The 24,236-nt window shown below is 41.4% G+C and overlaps 1 protein-coding gene and 1 pseudogene across 1 annotated transcript in view; one reads left to right on the top strand and one right to left on the bottom strand.

The window, feature by feature from the left end:
- LOC102875104 (synaptic vesicle glycoprotein 2C-like) overlaps positions 1–24,236 on the bottom strand; it is a gene marked incomplete at its 3' end in the record, with an annotated part of 132,516 nt that overhangs the window by 81,470 nt on the left and 26,810 nt on the right. The window lies entirely within an intron of this gene.
- On the top strand, positions 13,361–13,684 carry LOC102868642 (annotated as a pseudogene).

Raw genomic sequence — 24,236 nt, 5'->3', positions numbered from 1 at the left:
AAGCTTTCATTACTACCGACTAGGAACATGGATGTGTTCCAGTGGGTTCCTCGGGTGCTCCAGGTTGGGTGGCTGGCATAAACGGGTGAGCACGCCAGTGCAGTTTCCACTTGTCGAAACATTTTCCTTGATGTCAGCGTGTATATGCAATCTAATGAGGACATTTTTAGATAATTTCATTCTTCTGGAGAATATATCATTACAGCGACTAGAAACATGGACGTGTTCTGTCCGTTTCTGGAGTACTCCAGGTTGGGTGACATAAACAGGTGAGCAGTTTCCACTTGTCGGAACATTTTTATTGATGTCGACAGGTACATGGAACCTAACTAGGTGATAGATAGGACAACGATTTCATCTTGCTATATTTTCAGTGAGCGTGATGGTCGGGGATCCTGCTCCAAATCCTCCGACCGTGATTTCAAGAGCAAGGCCCACGGTCAAATCTGTAGGGACCACACCCCCAGAAGCAGCGTCTCTAGAGTTCATTTCCACAGAAACAGGGACTACCGGGTCCCAAAGAAGAGGACATCAGGGTATTCCCCTTACTAATATGCAGTGACCATTATGAGAAGGAGGAAGACATATAATGAAAATAACATCTTATGTTTCTTGACTGTATGTAACATCATTTTCAACGTGTTGTAATTCTTGTCATTTGAGTAAATCAAGAAACTTATCTACTTAATGGAAAAGTAATCTCAAGGCTTGATATGCGTCATTAAAACAATAGAGATTTAGCAATGTGTAGCTGAAGTTTCTATAACAGTGAATTGTGCTCATGCATTTCCTATACTTGGAAAAATACGTATTTTTCTTACTAGAACAAGAGATAACTGCTCTTGTTGTTATGTGCTTGTGACTCATAGGGACCCTATGTACAACAGCTCTGAACCTTGTCTATCTGAGCCAACATCATTGTCTCTGACATACCTCCCCCCATTACGCCAGATACTATTTCAACCTATCTCATCAAGAGTCATCCTTTTTTGCACCGTCTCTCCACTTTCCCAAGTATGATAGCCTTCTCCAAACACTGGTCATTCATTGCAACATGCCCAAAGTATGTAGACGAAGCTTCAGTTTCCTTGCCTCCAAGGAGAAGCCTGCCTTAACCCTCTCCAAGACCAACTTAATCATTCTCCTATCATTCCAAGGTATATTCAATACTCTTCTCCAGTGCCACAATTCAAAAGCATCGATTCTTCTATCATCCCTACTCCATGTCCAGCTCTCTAATGCATAGAAAGTAATTGGCAAGATCATGGTCTATATCAGATGCACCTTAGTCTCCACATTGCCAGCGTTGCTCTTCAGTACTCTGGAGAGGTCCTTCACAGCAGACTTTCCCAATGCATGGTTTAAAATAGGAAATGTTTTAATTTTCCCTCTACTATCAATCTTCATGCTGAACAATAATATGAGAAGTAGGAGGAAATGAAGACGAAGTTGGCATTAGGCTGGAATAAAAATCAACAACCTGTGTTATGCAGATAACACGTACTTGCTTGTAGAAACTAAAGAAGACTTGAAGTAGTTACTGTAGAAAATCAGTATCTAAAGAACTTAGTACCCATTACATTTCAACATCAAGGAAACCAGAAAGTTTCTCATGACAGCAGAAGGCAACATCATGACAGATGGAGAAAACAAATAACCAAAGATTTCATTTTACTTGGAAGTTGTTGTTGTTATTATTGTTATGTGTTGTCAAGTTGCCTGTGACTCATAGCGACCTAATGTACAACAGTTCTGAAGCCTGCTCTATCCTAAGCCAACATCATTGTTTCTGACACACCTAACTCCGTTCCTCTAGTTACTGTGTCAATCATTCTCATCTGAGGTCTTCCTCTCCACTGTGCCTCCACCCTTCTGAGTATGGTATCCTTCTACAAGAATCGTTCTCTCCTAGCCACATGCCCGAAGCATGTAAGAGGGAGCTTCAAAATTCTAGCCTCCAAGGATAAACTTGGTTTCACCCTTTCTAAGGCAGATCTATTTGTTTTCTTGATGGTCCATGGTATATTCAAGACTTCTCCAGCACCACAACTCAAAGGAATCAATTGTTCTTCTGTCATCCTTAGCCATTGTCTAGCTCTCTGATGCATACCAAATAATTGCAAAGACCAAGGCCTGGATCAGGTGCACCTTAGTCTCTAGACTTACATCATTGCTCTTCAGGACTCTGGAGAGGTCCCTGACAGCAGATTTATCTAATGCAATTCATCTTTTGATGTCGTGACTTCTGGTGCCAAGAATGTTGATTGTGGAGGCTAGCAAGCTGTAACTCTTAACAACCTCCCTCTCTTCTCCATCATAGAACAATATCTATAGTAGCTCCAGTCAAATAATTAAAAATTCTCTTCTTGTTTTAAGGTGCCATCAGGTAGTCTGAGACCCATAGTGATCATAAGTATAACAGCTCTGAAGCCTGCCCTATTCGAAATCAGATGTACTGACTCTGACACCCCCACCCCCATTGCTCCAGTTACTGTGTCATTCCATCTCATCTGGAGTCCTCTTCTCCTGCCCTGTCCCTCCACCCTTTCAAGTATGACATCCTTCTCCAAGGCCTGGTCCCTCTTGGCCATAGGCCCAAAGTATAAGATGGAGGTTCAAAATCCTAGCCTCCACGGGTAAATTTGGTTTCACTTTTTCCAAGACAGGCATATTTGTTTTCTTGGCAGTCCATGGTATGTTCAAAACTCTTCTCCATCACAACTCATAGCATTGATTCTTCATCTGTCATCCTTAGTCACTGTCAGCTCTCTGATGCACAGTGAGTAACTGCAAAGACCATGGCCTGGATAGGTGCACCTTTCTCTCCCAAGTGACAACGCTGCTTCTCAGTACTCTGGAGACGTCCCTGCCATTAGATTTTTCCAGCACAATTCATCTTTCGATTTGTTTTCTGCTTGTGCAAAGAGTGTTGACTGTAGATCCAAGCAAGATCAAATTGTTAACAACCTTAATCTCTTCTCCAACCATCATGGTGCTGCCTTGGCCCATTGCTTTAAACCTTTGTCTACTTGATATTGAACTTCAACCCATATTGAAGACTTCAGTTCTTGACTTTCTTCAGCAAGAGCTTCAAGTCCTCCTCAGTTTCAGCAAGCAAAGTTGTGTCACCTGCATATCGCAGTTTGTTGACAAGTCTTCCTCCAATTCTGATGGCACATTCCTCCTCATAAAGGCCAGTCTCTTGAATGATCTGTTCTGCATATGGGCTGAAACAGTATGAAGATAGGACACATCCATGACATGCTCCTTTCCTAATTTTGAACCATGCAGTTTTTACTTGCTGAGTTCTAAAGACTGCTTCCTGGTACAAATGTAGGTTTCAAATGAACACAATCAAGTGTCCTGGAATTCCCATTCTCCTCAAGGCTAACCACAGTTTGCTGTTATCCACACAGTCTAATACATTTACATAATCAATGAAACATAGATAGACTGGTACTCTGGTACAGAGTCCTCTGGTGGTACTCTCTGCTTTTGGCCAAGATCCATCTGATGTTGGCAATAATGTCTCTAGTGTCACGACCTCTTTTAAAATCAGATTGTATTTCCAATAGTTCTCAGCTGATGTACTTTTCCAGGTGTTTTAGGGTAATACATCAGAAATTTGCTTGCACGTAATATAGCTGATGTTGTTTGATAATTTCTACACTCCGTCAGGTCACCTTTTTTTTTTTAATAGTAATCAATATGGATCGCTTCCAGTCAGTTGGACAGGTATTAGTTCTCTAGATTTCTTAGCACAACCTGGTGAGCATCCAGTGCAGCTTTATTTGTTGAAATATGCCGTTACTCTGTTTTTTGTCAATTCCTTCAGAACAGCCTGAAATTTCTGTTTAATCAATATTGCCTCTTGATCATATGTTGTTTCTTGAAATTGTTCTGTGTCAGCCAGTTCTTTCTAATACAGTGACTTCGTGTACTCCTTCCATTTTTTTTTATGCTTCTTGGATTATTCAATGTTCTGCCTATAGCATCCGTAAGTACTGCAACCCAAGGCTTGAATTTGTTCCTTAGTTCCTTCAGCTTAAGAAATGTCTAGTGAGTCTGGCCCTTCAAATTCAGCTCTTCGCACATTTTATTGTAATACTTGCTTTGTCTTCCCTAGCTGTTCTTTGAAATCTTCTGTTCAGCACTTTAACTTCCTGCTTTCTTCCCTTTGCTTTGGCTGCTCAAAGCTGTAGTGCAATATTCAGAGTCTGTTCTGACATTTTTCTTGGTCTTTTCTTCCTCCTCTGTCTTTGTATTGACCTTTTGCATTCTTCGTAGATGATCTTCTTGATATCCTCCCACAGATCATCTGGTTTTCACTCATTATTATTCAAGGTCTCAAATGTGTTCCTGAGATGGTTTTTAAATTCAGTTGGGATAGACTCAAGATCAAATTTTGGTTTCTGTGGATGCAAAATGTTTGCATTAAGAAAATCTGCTGTGATAAGCCTCTTTAAAGTACTAAAGAGAAAGGATTTCACTTTAAAGATTAGAGAGGGTCTGTTCTAAACCATGGTATATTTATTGTCCCCTTGAATCAGAAAGCTGGGCAACTACTGTGCAAGACCAAGAGAATTGATGTCTTTTAATTAAGATGTTGGCTGAGCATTAAATATTTCATGTATTGCCAAAACAACATATATATTTTTCTTGCAGCAAGTACAAACACAGTGATGCTTGGTTGCAAGAAGGTTGACATTTATCTCACATGTTTTGAGCATGTTTCCAGGAGGTGTCAGAGTTTGGAAAAAGACATAATTTTGGAAAGGTCAGGAAAGAGAGGAAGATTGGCACCATGACTACAGCACAGGGACTGAGCTTCTCAGAGGTGATGAGGGTGGTCCAAGGAAGGGCTTTGATAGGCGAGAAGATTTAGATCCTTTGTTCCTAAAGGAGCTATGAGTCATAATTGACTCTAGACATATACCAGTAACTGGTGTAGGTCCCAAGTAGTTCAAAGAAGTACTAGAATAGTCATCAAAAGGTTGGTAGTTCAAACCACACAAGGGTACCTCAGAAGAAAGGCCAGTAAATTTTACATGAGAAATGACCCATGAAAAGCTCTTTGGAGTTCAGTTCTGTTCTGTCAATTTTGAGTCAGGACTAATGCATACCTGACCCTCAAGCTGGTTTTCAGGGACAGTATATTGCATGGGAAGAGACTGCCTATCCTTTTCCCTTGGAGCAGCTGGCAGATTCCAACAGTGTGTCTTTGAAATTGCAGCACAGCTCCTTACCACCAGAGCTCCCTAAAGAGAAATTAGATGCAGCCAAAAAACTCAAAGTCATTACTACTGAGTAAATATGTTCTATTAAACATTGTAGGGGTAGGACTAACAGTGACCCTGTGTGAAATACTAGTAAGGCAATGGGTCAGTTTTGCCACCCTGGGAGTCTTAAAAGAAAGAAATACAGAGAAATAAAGATAAATTCCTTGCCATTAAGTAGAACAAGCTTCCTTCAGGGCATTGGTGCTAGTAGCTGCATGTGAGAAGGGAGAAAGGAAATGCAGTGATGGAGGACAAATCTATGTACTTTGGTTTTACTTTTCCAGATAAACTGATTTAAGTCAGAGATCTGCTCAAGAAGCCCAGCTGTTTTTTACTGTAACTAGAGAGAAAGACCAGGATCTAGGGAGCACAGAGAATCATGGATAACCTGCAATCTACGTAGCTGGGGCTAAATTCATACCTGGACACTGAGCTAGGATAGGGATCCTCCCAGTACTGCATCTCCCCTACTGGGAGAACCCAGAGCCTGACTCCACAGTTCCCAGGAACCAGAAGGAGGGTGACCTTGACCACCTGTCAAGGGTGACCTGGTGGAAGACAGCATTGAGGGCCTGGAGCTGGAAGCCAACACAGCTCAACGTAGGGAGATGGGGGGAAGAAATAAAAAGCTGAAGAAGATGCAAAACCAAGTAAGCGAGAGGACCCTGAATCCCTTGTAAAGAATGCTGATGCTGTGACCCTGTCTAATGAGGAGACGATGGAGGCCAACACCCATTCTCTCTAAGTTCGCAACGCAGACTATGGGGCCACAGCACAAGAATTGGACCTTGAAAATCTCTACACAGGGGAAGATGGTGTCAAGGCATATGGAGGACTCAACAAATGCCAGACCTACTGTGCTGAATGCGACCAAAGACGTTCCTCCACAAAGATTTCTGACAGATCAACACCCATGGTACCAGGGGTCAGGAGATTGGGAGATGTATTGCATCAGGCAAGTCTGCTCTCAGGGACCTCTCGAGAATGCTGAGGAGCAATTATGTCAATTTTAAGATTAAGATTGGCATGAATCAGGCCACAGTCATCTCAATCACATGTTGTGTATCAGAGAGTTGCACAATGTAAGAGGATGACAGACGAATTGATGTCATAGGGTGTGGTGTTGGAGTCGAGTGCTGAATAGCCCACAGACTACCAAAAGAACAAATACATGTCTGGAGAAAGTGCAGTCAGAGTACTCCTTAGAAGCAAAGATATCAAAGCTTTTTCTTTCATACTTTGGACGTATATATCTAGACGATGCTATTCCTCTGTAAGGGACAAGTGGGGATGGGGGTGTGTGTCAAAGTTCCTCTCATAGAGTTTAAACCAACTCATAGCTGATTCTCCATCAGGTTTTCAGAAGCTATAAATGTTCAGTGGAGACTGCCTATCTTTCCCTAGGAGAGCAGTTCATGGATCATACCCAGCTCACTTTGGGTTGGCAGCTAACACGTTCTGCCCACTAGGATATATCTCTCTGTTCCATTCACCCTTTTGGGTTGTGGTCAAACATAGGGGACATGAGTGGCAGGAGTGCTTTTGTTTTGTACTCTGGAAGGACTCTAAGCTATTGCTGCCTGGATTTTCTGTCACGGATAGATTTGTATCCCCCCTCAGACATGTGTTTATTGGTTACACCATGATTCTGTGGTTTGACAATGATATAGCCATGTATATCAATCTTTCAAGGTGTGACTGGATATGATTATCTTTTCTTTTTCAATATCATGTAAACCTGTCATATAAGGAGGCAGAATTAGAGAAGGCTGTGTTAATGAAAGATAAAACTATCAACAGATTATGTTCTGTATGGAGTAAATTTCTAGAAAGATGTACAGAAATCTGGAGACCAAAAACTTTTTTGCCTGTAGTCTCTGCCATGGTGGCCTAGTGCCAAGAAACAGCACTGCAGTACCGAAGGCACACAGTTCAAATCCACCAGCTTCTCCATAGGAGAAGGATAGGCACTCTCCTCCTGTAAGATTAACTGCCTCTGAAAACCCACTGGAAGGTCAGCTCTGGGTTGGTTTCAACTGTACGGTACACAACAACAACAACAACGTTTGTGTAATCAGAATCGAGCACGGAAACAAGACATGTTTTAGGATAAGGACAGATGTGCATAAGGGATGCATCCTGGCTCCATACCTTTTCAATATATATGCAGAACAGATCATTTGGGAGGCTGAACTTTTTTAAAAAATTATTAAATTTTATTAATTTTAATGAACATTTACAGATATTTTGGGTTTTCATTCACTATTTTCTCTACCCTCCTCCCCAGTTCGTTCTTCTTTTTTACCCCCCCCCCTTGAAAGTCTGTTTTAATTGACCAATTGCCACAGTGCTTGTCAAAGCCAGTTCTGATTAATCTCCTTTGTCAGTGTGTCTTTTGCCATTCCCTATCAGGATTAGAGGAAGAGTCAGCGACAACTGTATTAGCAAATTCTTATATTAATAGAAAAGTTATTTAGTAATAGCAGTTTATGTTACTAATAAAGATCTTATTTTGTTTTAATGATCTTGTTCTGGGAATATATCCCTCAATGATTTAAACACTGATATACTTTGTTAAGATCTATGATTTAGTTCATGCTGACTTGGCTTAGTTACCACTCTCTGATTACATCCTGCATCTGGTTGGAAGCATAGACTTCCCTCAACCAACTCCCCAAGCCTCAAAGAGCAAAGAACTGAAACTCCTGCAAGACCACTCAGCATAATGAACTTTGTGTAACTCTGTGCATCCCCCTATATCCTATTATTGTATATAAAACCAAGTTTTGCCTCTCCTCAGGGTCAGAACAGTTTGGGCAATAGCTGACGTTCTCAATCCACGTGTAATAAAAGGTTTGTTAATCTCCAATATTGGTTGAGTGTTTATAAATCTCGCATTTTCTATCATAACATAACCGGCATTATGCAGATGATGCAACTTGCTTGCTGAAGCTGAAGAGGGCATGAGGTATTTGCTACAGAAGGTCAGAGAGTGTAGTTTTCAATATGGACTGAAGTTTGACATCAAGAAAGCAAAGATTCTCACCACTGGGCCAAGTCACAGCTTTATAATGGAAAGAGAAGAGATGAGATTGTTGATATCTCCAACTGTTTGGCTCCACTATCAACACTCTTGGCACCAGTAATCAGGAAATCAAAACATAAATTGCATTGGGAAAGTCTGCACAGAGAGGTTAGGGACCTTGCTAGAGTACTGAAGAATAAAAATGACAGTCTGGAGATTAAGGTGCAATTAATCCAGGCCATGGTCTTGGCAATTACTTGCTATGCATCCGAGAGCTGGACAATAACTAAGGATCACAGAAGGATTGATGAGTTTGAGTTGTGGTGCTGGAGAAGAGTTTTGAACATACCATGGATTCCAAGGAAAACAAACAGGTCTGTCCAGGAGAAGGTGAAACCAAGCTGGTCCCTGGAGACAAGGATTTTGAAGTTCCGTCTCACATACTTTAGATACGTAGCCAGGAGGGAAAAGTCCTTGAAGAGAGACATCATGCTTGGAGAGGTGGAAGGCCAGTGCAGGAGAAGAAGACTCAGGATCAGATGAATTGACTCAGTGAGTGGAAAAATTAGATTAGGTCTGTCGGAGATGATGAGATTGGTTTAGGTTAGAGCAGGGCTCAAAGCTAATCTATGTAGTGTCACTATGAGTTGCAGATGACTTGATGGCACATAAAAATAACAACAACAACAACAATATATGTGTTAACTTGGCAAGGCTTTCCCCTTCAAGTATCAAAGGATCTTCCTCCAAAGAAAACTCATTAGGCTAAGAGCTTTCCACTGGAACCTGCATACTGATTATAGACTCTTACTGTCCTAAATTTGGAGAAATTAAATTAAACAACTGTGTGTTAAAGCTTCCAGATGTGGTATCATGTTTAACACTTTCTAGATAACTAAGAGATCCTCCTTCATGCCCTTGCCAGGATAGAACCTGAAAATGACTTTTGATTACAAATGCAATACCATTCTTCCTCTATTTTTCATTCCAGCTTAGTATATCATGTGATTATTTGATTCAAAGTGGTCAAAGCTCTCCATCTCATCTCACCAATGCCTAGAATGTCAATGTTCATGTGTTGCATTTAATTTTTCACAATTTCTAGCTTTCCAACAATTAACCTACATACATTCCATATTCCAATTATTAAAGGATATTTGCCATTATTTTTCCTCATTATAACTGACTTCCTATCTGGGTTCTACCACTAATCCTATTTCTATCTGCATTCTTCTAGTCTTCATAGGGTTTTCAGAGGCCTGTTATTTAACAAGTGGATGGCCAATCCTGCTTCCTAGTCTGTCTTAATGTGGGAGCTCTACTTAAACCTATCCACCATAGGTAACCCTTGTGGCATTTGACACAACAATGGCATAGCTTTCAGTAACACAGCAACCCGCAAGATATCACTGTATGTATAATGAGTAAGTATGCTGTATGTAAATGAGTGAGCACCTCCAGTGCTGCAGTTACTTACTGAAATATTTCCATTGGCTTAAAAGGTATGTGTAGCTAAACAAGTGGATTGGTCAGAGTTTCTACCTTGCTAGGTTTGTAGTGTCTGTGATGGCCGAGTTTATGAAACAACTTGGCTAGGCCAAAATTCTCAGTGGTCTGTCAGTTAAAATGTAAATCACTCCTCTGTCCACACCCATGATGAGATTTGATAGAACAGAATTATTGTCCATGTTGAGAGTCACCACTGTAAGCAACCAATCAGATGAAAGATAAGAGACTTGGGGAGTGTGGCCTTTCTCAATAGATCTAGATGTTTTCACAAAGTTCATTTGTTTTCAACTGGACCTACAACCTGTACGCAGCCTGCTATCTTCCGACCTCCTATACTTTGGTTGGGAGATACCATATTGCATGAGGATCCAGTCTTCATCAGGAGCCAGGGAGCCAGCAGCCTGTTACCTGACTTGCCATCTTGAGTCCATCATCTACTGCAGTAAGGTAAGTAAACCATTCATTGGGATAAATTTACTTGTTTTTCTGTTCAAGAGAGAAGGTGACAGTGGTCAATATTTATTGTCCTATGTATATCTGTCTCTTTGTCTTTGTATCTATATATTGTTAATGTTAGGCACTGTTTAACTGACTATAACTCAGGGCCCAATAGAGGGACTTTGGTAGCCTAGTGGTTAATGAGTCATAACCCTGCCCAACAGCAGGCAGTTCAAACCCATCGCCTGAGAAAAGTGGGCACTCACCTGCCTCCTCCAACTCTGCCTTGTGATTTACAGCACTGGGCCAATCAGCAGCTTCATGATGGATAGAGAAGAAATTGAGGTTATTGATAATGTCTGCTTGCTGGTTTCACCATCAACACTCTTGGCACTAGCAGTTATGAAATCAATAGAAGAACTGCACTGGGAAAGCCTGCTGTCAGGGACCTCTCTAGAGTACTGAAAAGCAATATCAGTCTGGAGACTAAGATGTGCCTGATTCAGGTCATGGTCTTCACAATTACTTGCTTTGCATCCAAAAGCTGGACAATAACCAGAGTGATAGAAGAAGGGCCAATGCCTCTGAATTGTAGTGCTGGAAGAAGAGTGTTGAACATAACGTGGACTGCCAGGAGAACAAATATATCTGTCCTGGAGAAGATGAAACCAAGCTACTCCCTGGAGGCTAAGAATCTGAAGCTTCATCTCACATACTTTGGGCATGTGGCCGGAGAAATCAGTGCTTGGAGAAGGGGATCATGCTTGGAAGAGTGGAGGGGCAGCGCAGGAGAGGAAGACCCCAGATGAGATGGACTGACTCAGTGACTGGAGTAATGAGATTAGGTCTGCTGGAGAAAATGAGATTTGCTCAGGATAGAGAGGGTTTCAGAGCTAGTTACATAGGGTCACTATGAGTTGCAGGCAACTGGATGGCACATAACAACAACAACAGTATGGCCTCAAAGAAACAACTGATATTTTGCCCAAACCTGAACCCTCCTTACAATCTCCCCATGATTAAGTTCACTGTAGCAATCCATCTAAACGAGGAGATTCTTCTCCTTAGCCACCAATGACAATCTGAAAGGTAGATAGATATTGCCATCCTGCATGACATTTAAATCCACCAGCTCTCTTGGAGAAATGGTGGGAAATCTCTTCTTTCATTTTCTAAGAACCCACTGGAAGACAACTGAGTTGGTTCCTTAACAGCAAGAATCTAGAATTAGAGCAAACTGTGATGCTTAAGTTATGCAACACCATGGCTGAGCTGGCATTCCCAGTGATTTGGCAGTTAGAGTGGAGTTCTCCCCACCATGCCCCCCTCCATGAGATTTGATAAAATATTGATGACCAGGATAGATCCACCATGAGCATACATTCATTCATTTGAAAGGGAATTTCCTTGGAAGTGTGGTCTGCCTTTAGTTGTTCTAAGACAGCTCACTTTTATTTTGCTGAATCTAACTTTTGTGTCTGATTAGTCTTCTGGCCTCTCCATCTTAGGGGTTGCCTAATTGCCTACAGGATAGCAGCCATCAGCAGCCAGTGATGCAGCAGCTCGTCATCTGACTTGGGGTCTTGGGGGAGCCCATCATCTGACTTGGGGTCTTGGGGGGATCATCAGCTTCTGTCACTATTTAAGTGAATGATCTGAGACAAATCTCTCTTTTCTTCTCTCTGTGTATAAAAGTTCACCAATTTTTAATTTCCAGGGAATTTCATCCGCAACAAATGTGGGAAAATAAAGTAAAAGTCCCTGCTAGAGAGCTGAATCCAACTCATAGCTGATACTCTAGCGGGTTTTCAGAAGCTGTAAATGTTCAGAAGAGATTGTCCATCTTGAGGAGAGCATCTCGTGGAGTTTAACTACTTGCCTTTGGGTTGGAAACTCGACCAGAGCTCCTTGAATGTAGGATAGAGGTCAATGCATATTATTATACAAATTCCACAGGGAATTGTGCTGGTAACCCAAAGCTCCTGCATTTCTGGCAGCTGGAATTCATCTTGGGCTAATTTCCTGCTTAAAGACCTGGGAAACACAATGGAGGATGAATGTTGAATCAATTCTGACTCCACAGCTATAAATTTGCCTTTTTTGTTTGATGTGTATCTACAGTGTATGCATATTTCATTGTCATCGAGTCTGGAGTAACTAGTAGCTGCCTCTCTAGTGGGTTTTGGAGGCTGTAAAATGACACTGCAGGTGGAATCCACCCGTGTTTCAAGGGGAGGAAGACCAGTAGTCTCCTCAAGTGCAACTTGACACAAACGAAAATGTGCTGGAGGGTCAACTATGATCCAGTTCAGAATCAACCCCAATGAGTTTTGGGGTTTGTTTTGGCTTGGTTTTCCATCAATTTCCCATGCTGTGATTTTGATGTACTTATTCTAGATTTGTAATGAATGTGCTGTGAATCGTGGCATTTAAGGCAGGATTATTCCTGTTACGTGCCTGGGTTTTCAGAGGTTGTGAAGCAAAATGAAGGAAATTCTTCACCCTGCCCATGCAGAGACTTGAACTAATGCATTGGGTTGGAAATATAAGTTTTTTCTACTAGACTATCATAGTTCCCTAAGAATGGATTAGATGCACTAAAAAAAAAAAAAAGGAAACAAAACAAAACACCCTCTCAAACTCCCTACCATCGAGTCCATTTAAATATGCTCCATGAAACGTTGTGGGAGTGGGACCAATAATTAAATATTATTAAGTACTTGTAAGGAAAGGAGTCAGTGTTAACCACCCTAGGAGTCTTAAAGGGAAGTAATATTGGAAAATTGCTTCATTACCATTAAGAAAGACGAGCCAGCTACCATGTGAGCACTGGTGCTAGTAAAAGCCCGTGGTGGCTGCAGGGAGAGGGGAGGAGGGCAATGCTGTACCAGAGGACAAATTAATGTACAAACTTCCCCGGTGTTGCTTTTCCAGATAATCCAGTTTTAAGAGCTATCAACACAAAGGGCTTAAAGTGGACATCACTAAAATCAAGAAAGAAGAGGGATCTCTTTGTAGGGAGTGTGGTCACCGCGGCTGGCCTCGGGGTGGAGCTCTAGAGAAAAGTGTCACAGTCCTTGAGTGAAGCGCAAATTCTGCTACAGAGGAAATGGCTGCCTCTTCATCATCTTCGGCCACTGGAGTCAGTAGAGGTTCTGTCACTCAATCTCGTTTCAGCATCTCAGACCTTGCCCCGCTACGGAAAGCCCTTTTCACCCACCGCAAAGGAGCTGGGAGAGTGTTAGAAGGTGGCTCGGAGAGATTCCTCTGCAAATATGCTCTAAGCTATCAAGTGGCATCCATGCTGAAGCAGATGGATCACGATCAGCAAGCTGCCCGGATGGAAAAACTAGCTGGTCTGGTACAAGAGCTGGAGGCGGATGACTGGCGGTATAAACCCATTGAGCAGCTGCTTGGCTTCACACCTTCCTAAAGTTGACGTCGCATCTAGGGCATAAGTGTAGAGCCAACAAGGGACTTTTCACAATTCTATAGGCATCCAGAGATTCCCAGCTACACTGCTGAACTCTATTGCATCCACATTTATCTGTATCTGTCTACAAGCAACACATAAACAAATATGTGACCTTTCAGGGAAAGTTTCTGTTTATCATTGTTGGGTTTGTGTTTTGGTTTGTTTTTGTTTTTGTTTTTAAATATTGAGAATAAGATTAAGACAGTATCGGAGAATCAGAAGTTTGGGTTTAAGGGATATTGATAAATTTTCACATGCCAAGTAGACCACATGTCAGAATTGACCAACTGAATGGCTTCTGTCCTTTCATTCTGCAAGTGCCTGGAAATAATCTCTAGTCAAGTCCAATATCTTGACACTATAGTTAGTTATACAGTATTTCGGACCTAAAATAGTTCATTTCACAGATAAAATTTCTATCTGCTCAAAACCTGTCCAAATGAGACATTTTTTAATGTTTTTTTTTCTCTCTTTGTTTTTGTTTTGTTGGTTTTTTGTTGTTGTTGTTGTTCTGTTTTTTAAATAAATCTAATTCTCCGCGGTGGGGGGAACAACACCCAAAAATGAAGAGTTGGGTTGCAGGACCCAGAGGTTACAGACGACCCCAAAAGGTTCCTCTATTCCTAGGAATAGAGAAGTAGCTGAGACCCCAGGAGAATCATAGGCAACCTGGTGTTCGTGGAGCTGTGTATAAATTTGGACTTGGACACTTAGAAGAGGGACCCTTTCTACTCTGCGTCTCCCTGGGATCTCTACACACATCTCCCAGCAGCAAAGAGGAAGGGGAGCAGGTGGTCAAGGATGATCTAGTGCAAGAAGCCACTGAGGATTCAGAAATGGAAGGAAGCCAGGGAGAGGGAAGAAGAAATACAGAAGTTAACAGAGATGCAGAACCAGGAAAGAGAGACGGTAAGTGATCATGTCTAATGAGGAGAAGGAGGCTGATACCCATTCTATCAAACATGTGATCATGTTGTATAGAACCGAGAGTTGACCCTCTGATGAGTTTTCAGAGGCAGTTAATCGCACGGGAGGAGATTGCCCATCCTTCTCCCGCAAAGCAGCTGGTGTCCTCAAACCTTGTGCCTTCAGGATTGCTGCACAGCTTCTTGCCAGTAGGCCACCAGAGCTCAGATTATAGCTTATGATAAATTCAGTGCCCATCCCAAAGTCTTTGCCTAAATAGACTTCTCAGACCAGGAATTGATGAAGAATTGCTTGGCTTTCTATGGGTCGTTTTTCAAAGGAAGAAAAATCAAAGTGATCCCCAAGGGAAACAACAAATCAGGCATCAGCACAACAGGCAGGGGTTTTCCCAGAGCACAGTCCTGGGTCCGCAGCAACTATTACCAAGTTTTCCACTCCTACAGTGGACTACAGTAATTTCAACCACAGCCTCTGAGGTCAGGTCTACCAGAGTGGGGTCTTCAGGGCCCGAATCTCCAGAGGCAGAGAATATAGAGATCAGGGTAAGAGGATTTCATGGTATTCCCCTAACACAAAGTAATTATTAGGAGAGATTGGGGGAGGAGGGGCAAGAAAAGGAACAGATGAGAAGAAAGACAAAAGGTGCTTCTTGGGGAGAAATAAAGGCTATACTGTGGGAGAATCCCCATATTACTGAGGGAAGAATTGTTTTACAGGATACAGAAGTCTGGGGGAGGGTGTGGGGCAGAAGTGTCCATTCATTATGGGGATCCACCATAGACAAATCACAACCGCCCATTCTGCTCCCTGTGTTCTCTTGGCCCATTTTACCCTACTGGGGAGAGCTCATGTGCAGGTAAGCATGAGCGGTAGGGAATATTTTGTTTTGCACCCCACATATCTACTAGGACACCACTCTAGTCTATAATTTCCGTCATGGATTTGATTTGTATCCCCCTAGAATATGTGTAAATTGATTAGCCCATGTTTTTTTCTGGTTTGACAAGAATGAATTATGTAACTATTCCCCCCAGGCTGATTAGATAAATGTAGTAGAAATGTCTTTAACTCCTAGAATGTGCCTGTAAGGGAGAAGGATTAGAGGTAGTTGTGTTAATAATGTAGGATATTATCTATGGATTATGTTACATCTGAGGAAATATAAGGATATTAAGCAAGCGAACAGGTGTTTTAAGACATGATTGCTACTGGAAGAGAAGTCCTGTCACAGAGTATGGGCTCTGGACCTTGAAAACTTCCTCTTCACAAGAAGATAGATGTCAAGGCACATGTTGTTGTTGTTATGTGTTGCTGGCGACTCACAGTGACCCTATGTACAACAGCCATAAACTCTGCTCTGTCCTGTGCCAATCTCACTGTCTCAGACACATCCACCCCCAGTCCCCAGTCACTGATTCAATCCACCTCATAGAGGGTCTTCCCCTCCTGCACTGTCTCTCCACCCTCCCAAGCATGATGTCCCTCTCCAAGCACTGGTCCCTCCTTGCAAAATATCTAAAGTATGTCAGACGAAGCCCCAAAATCCTTGCCTCTGAGGAGCAGCCTGGTTTAACCCTCTCTAAGATCAACCTGCTTGTTTTCTTAGCAGTCCATGGTACATTCAAAACTCTTCTCCAGCACCACAGCTAAAAGGCATCAATTCTTCTTCTATCCACCCTAGCAATTCATTGTCCAGGTCTCTGATACATAGCAAGTGATTGCAAAGACCATGGCACCTTAGTCTCCAGAGTGACACCATTGCTCTTCAGTACCCTGGATTGGTCCCTAACAGCAGACTTTCCCATCGCAATAAATCTTTTAATTTCCTGGCTGCTGGTGCCAAGAGTGGAGCCAAGCAAACTAAAACTGTGAACAATCTCAATCTCTTCACCATCCATTGTGATGATGCCAATTGGTCCAGTGGTGAGAAGTCTGTCTTCTTGACATTGAGCCTTAATCCATATTGAAGGCTGCAGTCCTTGACCCTCTGCAGCAAGCGCTTCAGTTTCTCCTCAGTTTCAGCAAGCAGGGTTGTGTCATCCGCATAACGCAGATTGTTGATGGATCTTCCACCAATCCTGATGCCACACTTCTCAAACAGCCTTTGGTTATCACCATACCTTTTCAACCAAGGCACATGAAGGACTTAAAAAAAAAAAAAGAAAAAGAAACTGGACCTACAGTGTTGAACGGGACCAAGGACTTTTCTCCACAGCCAGTTGATAAGAGAGAAAGCTTTCCATTACAATCCTATAGTCTGATTTTGACTTGTAGTCTCTTCAACTCTGAAAGAATAAACTGAAGCGTATTGAAACCATTCATGTGTGTTATTTGTATTTTAAATTTCTAAGATTTTTGCCTTTGTGTGGGAATGGACTCCTACCTGAGTCTCTAGTGAGGTTTTGGAGGGTGTTACAGCACATGAGAAGAGAGAGTCCATCTTTCTCCTCTGGATTCTGATGGTTTCCAACTCCCAGAGAGGCACTTATTGGGGTTAGCAGCACTACTCCCTAGGGACAATACCTGCCTTTTCTCTACCCATTGCCTGTCTTCCGCAGTCCTTTCCTGCCTGCTTCCTGGTCCTAGAAAGACTGGGAGCTTAAATCACGCGCAGCACTTAGAATGGTATTCTATGTGTTATAAATGCAAGTTTGGCCAATTTTGATGATTCATGTCTCCCTATTTGTAAAGACAAGCTAAAGCTGTCTACCTCTTTTGTTCTTCGGTGCTGTCAAATAAAATATAACCAATAGTAACCCAAAGAACAACAGATCTGAACCACACCCTATCCTGTGCCATCCTCACAATTTCTGACATAACCAAGCCCATTGCTATAGTCATTATCAATCCTTTAGGTTGAGGGTCAGAAAAAAAATTATATGGATGCACAAACATGATTCTGACAGTCTTAGATCTTTTCTCTCCCTATCTATCACTCACACTCAAGGATACCCAGACACAAAGACATGCAGGGTATGGCAAATGAAAGGGGGAAATGGGGTTACTTTACAGATGGGAAAATTGCTATTAAAACTATCTGAGCTTCAGAATGAGCAGATGAGAGAATTAGGTTTTGAAGTCAGTAATGTGAATTGGCCAATGTGTGAAGGCAGAGATTTTCATTAGAAAATCAGGTTTCTGCCAAATGAACACTACCATTGTTTTTAGTCAATCCATGCTAGTATCTTTTTCAGCAGCAAGATCAAATGTGAAAGTATCATGAGTTCTGCAGAAGAGGGCCACCATATCATTACGTGGGGCAAGACTCTGACTAGGAGACTTCTGTGTTACACATCTCCTTCATACAGAACCAGCATGGCTTTACTTCCTTTCAGTGTTCTCAGACTGCATCTAGCATATTAAGTAGAGAGGAGACCTCCTGTGTCATGGATCCCCTCACATGGTATGTCCTCATAGAAGAGGGACCCTGGACCCTTGAAGATATCCTCTACTCTCTATTTTATTGTTTGTTGTTTTTTGTGAGTTTTTTTTTTTAATTACATTGAAACTATCTGGAAAAGACACAGTTCCATTCTTGGCCATTTTTTTTCTATAATGAAGCATAGGACTGGAGGGTATTATGGCTGAGGGAACTAACTCAGTCCTACAAGGACAAATACTGTATTGTAGAATGAGAATCCAAGGTGGGGGGAGGGTGGAAGCAGAGTGGTGAGGATGGGCAGAGGAGTGCAGTGTTAATCATAGAGCTGCACAATTCAATGGGTGGGTGGGGAGAAGGAAATAAGAAGAATCTTTTGTGAAAAACAATGTATTCAAACTTTGTAAATAAATCAGTATGAAATTTAAAAAAAATTTTAAAAATCATCCCACACTCATTGCTATAGAATTGAACCTTGGTGCGTTTTGAGACTAAATCGCAAGGGAGGAAATTCACATCTTTCTCCTTAAGTTATGGGGTGGATTCAAAATCCCTGCGTTGGGGTTGACAGCACATCTCCCTACCCACCAGGTTCCCAGAAGGATTGTTGTTGTTGTTGTTGTGTACCATCGAGTCAGAACCAACCCACAGCTGACCCTCTGGTTGCTGTGTATATATACATAGCATTTGACTCGACTTTATGCTCAGGAAATCATCACGGAGAAAAGCTAAGCATCATAGAGAGTTGAAGCGGCGGATTATTAGGAAGCAAGTGGTATAATTCTCTCAATACAGGTGAGTCTGAAGGAAGTCAGTTTGTCACTACCCTCTTGGAAAAGTAAAAGAAAAATTCTTCCATTGTTTCACAATCCCTCCCCCCAGGTCCACTCCACGATGCAGTCTTAGCTCTGGACTCGCGTTTTGACAGAAATACTTAATCACATATCCCTTTTAAACAGTTTTCTCCCTCATCATATACAGTACTGAACCCATCTTTCTCAGTCTCTCCCCAACCCCAAGGTCAGTCCTGTTTTACAACAGTGGCACCATGCCGTATTTGTCCCTCTGTGACTGAGATACTTCACTCAGCATAATGTCCTCCAGGGTCACCCAGTTTGAATAATACTGCATGAGTTCCTTGTTTCTCAATGCAGCATAGTATTCCATTGTGTGAGTATACCACAGCTTCGCTATTCATTCGTTTGTTGATGGGCACTTATGTTGTTCCCAACTCCCTGTTATTGTGAACAAAGCCGCGATAAACATGGATGTGCATTACCTTATCTCTTATTATCTCTGAACAAGAAAATAAACATGGACTTAAGAGTCCTGGTGGTGTGGTGCATAATATTCTGGGGTACTGGGTGAAAGGGCAACCATTCTAAGCCACTAGTCACTTGGAGGAAGATAGATGGGCAATCTCTAATGTCAATGGAGAGCTGCTATGAGGGTTTCTATCACCAATATGATGGCAGTGGGTGGTATTAATGTTTAAAAGATTTAAAGGTTGGGCTACTTATGGAAAGTTCTGCAGTTTAAATCCACTCTTCACTCTATAGGAGAAAGATGAGGCAGTTGGTTCCTCTAAAGATTTATAGTATGGGAAGTTCCACCCTGTTCCACTGAGCTGTTTTGGGTCTGTTATTTTTGAAGACACATGGTTCAAATCCACCAGCTGCTCTGTGGGAGAAAGATAGCCAATCTCCTCCCATGCAATTTACAGCCTATGAGAACCTACCAGTGTCAGTTGCTCTTCGACATCATATAACAACAACAAAATACGAAACGCTAGTGATGCAATCACTCAGCCGTTAACCAAAAAGTTCAAAACCAACCAGCTGTTTTGTGAAAAGGACTAGGAGATCTGCTCCTAGGATGATTACAGCCTTGATGCTGTAATCTGAGGCAGTTCTACTCTGGTCTGTAGGGTTGCAATTAATACAAACTGGCTTGACTACCATATAACAAGAGAGGGCTACAGAAGGACTTTTGGTTGTGTAACGGGTCAGCGCTTGGAGGTCTATATGCACATGGAGCTTGTTGTTGCCATGTGCCATCAGGTCGACTACAAGCTGTAGCTCCCTACGAACAAGGGCTCTGAACCTTGCCCTATCCTGAGTCAACCTCTCTGTCTCAGACACACCTGATTCCATTACTATAGCCACTCTGTCAATTCATCTCATTCAGGGTCTTCCTCTCCTGTGCTCACCCTCTACCCTTCCAATCACGACAGCCTTCCCCAAGGACTGGTCCTTCCTGGTGATATTCCGAAAGTATGTGAAATGGAGTTTTAAAATCCTTGCCTTCTTAGGAGTAAACTTGTTTCACCATCTCTGGGACAGACATATTTATTTCTCTTGGCAGTCCATGGTATGTTTAATACTTTTCTCCACCACCACAACTCAAAACCATCAATTCTCACATGAAGCTAGAGGCACTCAAAGCAAAACCCATTGCCCTCAAGTCAGTTCCTGCTCAAGGTGACCCACAGTTGGGTTTTCAAAATTATAAATATTTAGGAAGCAGATTCCCTCTTTTTTCTCCCTTGGAGCAGCAACTCTGGGTTAAAAATGCCAACCTTTTGGTTACTGGCCAACACACTAATAGTGATGTTTATGTGTGTACTTGTGTGTATGACTACATTGAACTATTAGCTCACAGAACTTACTACTTTGAAAATGGTGTTTGTCCCTCAAAGCCATACCCATTGACCTTAACCAGAATACTAGTCAAAAGAGAATATTCAAATAAAATTATCAATGACATTAAAAAAACAGGCAACTGCTAACAGAACTAAACAGGTTTAATTTGAAATTGTAAAATTATGAACAATGAATGAGTATTTTAAAAAAAGAGAGAGACTGAACTGGGGGAGAAGGGAGGAGGAAGTAGGAAAATGTGCAACAATGAATGAATGAATGAATGAATGAAAGCCCAACTTTTCTGTAAACTTTCGTTAAAATCACAATTAAAAAAAATGAAATTGGAGAACCAGGCAGTAAAACCTCATCCTTTATTTCTATATCTTTAATTTCTTTTATAGTGATTGTTGTTGTTGTTCTTAGGTGCTGTCAAGTCACCTGAGACTCACAGCAACCCTATATGTACAACAGCTCTAAACCCTGCTCTATTCTCAACCAACATCATTGTCTCTCACACCTACCCCCATTACCCGAGTCACTGAGTCAATCCATCTCATCAAGGGTCTTCCTCTTCTGCGCTGTCCCTCCTCCCTCCCTTTTTGCAACATGCCCAAAGTATGTCAGTTGGAGCTTCAAAATCCTTGTCTCCAAGGAGAACTGTGGCTATAAATGACAGTTCACAAGGAATGCATGGATATATTTGTCATATCTGTAGAAAACAAAACAAAATTTTCCAAGCAACTTTACATGTCTACTCTAAATATACTCCCCCGCCCCCCGAAAGTACCTGAATTCTAGGACCTGAATAGTCTGCAGAGTTCATATTTGCTCATGCCTTCTGTAGTCTGTATGGTAATGATGGTGTGAGCTTGGGCTCACAGTAAATGTTGACTTGGATCACCTAACCCTATTGAACAATGTACAAACACATTCAAGGCAATTCTACTCTAAGCAATGGCCATTGTTTTTATGTGCCATCAAGTCACTTGTGACTCATAGAGACCCTATGTTCAAGAGTGTTAAACCCTGCTCTATCCTGTGCCAACCTCTGACACACCTACTCGCATTACTCCAAACAAAGGCTGTATTTTTTTTTAATTAGGTCATCCAGTCAAATCAGATTGATGGAGACCTGGTTTATCTCTATAGTATTTTCTAAGCTATACAGGGTTCTCAATGGCTCATTTTTTCAGAATTAGATTGCCAGGAATTTCTTCCTAGTCTGTCTTAGTCTTGGAGCTCTGCTGAAGTGTGTCCAACATTACAGAACATCTCCACTGGAAGATGCGGTCAATGTTTAACCACAAGAGCTGCACACGACATGCAGGTCTCCTGCATGGAAAATGAGAACTAAACTTCTAACTTCTTAAAGATTCCCTACTCATATCAATGATTAAGTGAGTCTTGTAGTTTAGATGAGGAAGATACCATTTTCTGATCTTTTCTCTCCTGTCTTACCAACCTAGTATTTGTTGTTTAAAATCAATACTAGACGTAACCTCTTCTGAATTTTATCAAGAATACATAACTCGCAAAGGACACACTGACAAAGGAGATTAATCAGAACTGGCTTTGACAAGCACTGTGGCAATTGGACAATTAAAACAGACATTCGGAGGGTGGGGGAAGAAGAGCGAACTGGGGAGGAGGGTGGAGAGAATGGTGCAGCAGTGAAGGAATGAAAGCCCAAAATCCCTGTAAATGTTCATTAATACTAATAAAATTTAATAATTAAAAAAAAGAATACATAACTCAATTCTGATAAATTAATTGACATTTAAATGTTCATTATTCAATAGTAAAAAATAATTTTCAGGGTTGTTGCTTAAAGTACACTTTCTTTTTTTGTATATTCAGGATATACACTGTAATACAGGAAACTGGAAGACATAATATTGACATATTTCATCTTCCTGCTGTTCGCTACATACTGTCGTCTTCACATGATGTATTTGCTTACATAGTGAAAAGTTGAAATATCAGAAGATTGTCACAATGAAATGGAATTCATAAATATCACTTAAAGATCTTATTAAATTAAATTTGGTAAGATTTTTGCCAGGTTTAGCTAATGTGCCCCCCACCAAGTGTGCGTCAATTAAGCTAGATCAAGGTTTTTTACTATTATATAATTATCCTTTGTGTTGTAAATCTTAGCTTCTATGATGTCATGAGGAGAAAATTATTTGAGCAAATTACTTGAGAAACTTGAATCTATGAAGGAAAATGTGGCATCAGGATTGAAGGAAAACTGATCAATAACCTGCATTATGCAGATGACACAACCTTACTTGCTGAAAGGAAGATTCGAAACAGGTGCTCCAGAAGATCAAATAATACAACCTTCAATATGGATTGTGTCTCAACAAGAAAAAACCCAGAAATTCTCACCATTGGACCAATAGGTAACATCAGGATAGGTGGAAAAAGATTGAAACTGACAATAACTTCATCTTATTTGGATCCACAATCAACTCTCTTGAACCAGCAGTCAGGTGATCAGAAGACATACCTCACTTGGAAAGTCAACGGAGACCTTTTCAAATTTTCTGAGGAGCAATGAAATGATAATCAGTTTGCAGACCACAATCTTCTCAATCACTTGCTATGCATCTAAGAGCTAGACAATGGATAAGGATGACAGGAGAAGAGTTGGAGAAGAGTGCTGAGTGTCCTATAGACTCTCAAAAGAACAAGCAGATATGTCTTGGAGAAGGTACAATTAGATTACTCTTTGGACGCAAAGATGGCAAAGCTTCGTCTCCTATACTTTGAGAATGTTGCTAGGAGAGGCTATTGGACATAGTGCTTGGAATAGTGGAGGGACAGTGAAAGAGAGGAAGACCCTGAAACGGATGGAGTGACTACGATAATGGCCTCAAGTGTGCCAGAGATTGTGAGGATGGCACAGGATAGGACAAGTTTCATATCTGTTGTTGACAGGGTTGCTGTGAGTCATATTCAATGGTATCTAACAAAGATATGATGTCATGATATTAACGAGGCAGGACACAATCTACATAATTCCTATTCTTCTAAATGTTAACTATAATTTGCTATGAACCACTAAGTTGAATGCTTTTACATAGCCAATAAAGTATAGGTAAACAGCTTTCTGGTATTATTTTCTTTCAGCCACGATCTATCAAATGTCTGCAATGATAATCCTCTGTCTATATTTTGTTCTGAATTAATATTACATTCAAGTAAAATTTTGTTGAAGGTAATGAAAACAGTTTCAGAAGTACATTCACAGAGAACTGCTAAAAATTCAAGCTATATTCAGAACTTGAGAAAGACTATGGAGCACTGTTGTTGTTGTTGTTAGATACCATAAAGTCAAGTACGACCCATAGCAACCTTATGAACAATAGATCTGAACCCTGTCCTATCCTGTGTCATCCTCACACTTCCTGTCACACCAGAGCCCATTGTGGCAGTCACTGTACCAAACCACCTGATTGAGGGTCTTCTTTTTGCCAACCCACTACCTCTCTAAGCATGGTGTCCCTCTAAGGAATAGTCCTCCCATAGCAACATGTCCGAAAGTATGTAAAATGAA

This window comes from Elephantulus edwardii, unplaced genomic scaffold (assembly GCF_000299155.1).
Source record: "Elephantulus edwardii isolate Elephantulus edwardi_28Jun2011 unplaced genomic scaffold, EleEdw1.0 scaffold00326, whole genome shotgun sequence".
Taxonomy (NCBI): Eukaryota; Metazoa; Chordata; class Mammalia; order Macroscelidea; family Macroscelididae; genus Elephantulus; species Elephantulus edwardii.
The sequence above is the reverse complement of the archived record's forward strand: the minus strand, read 5'-3'. Positions and strand labels throughout refer to the sequence as shown.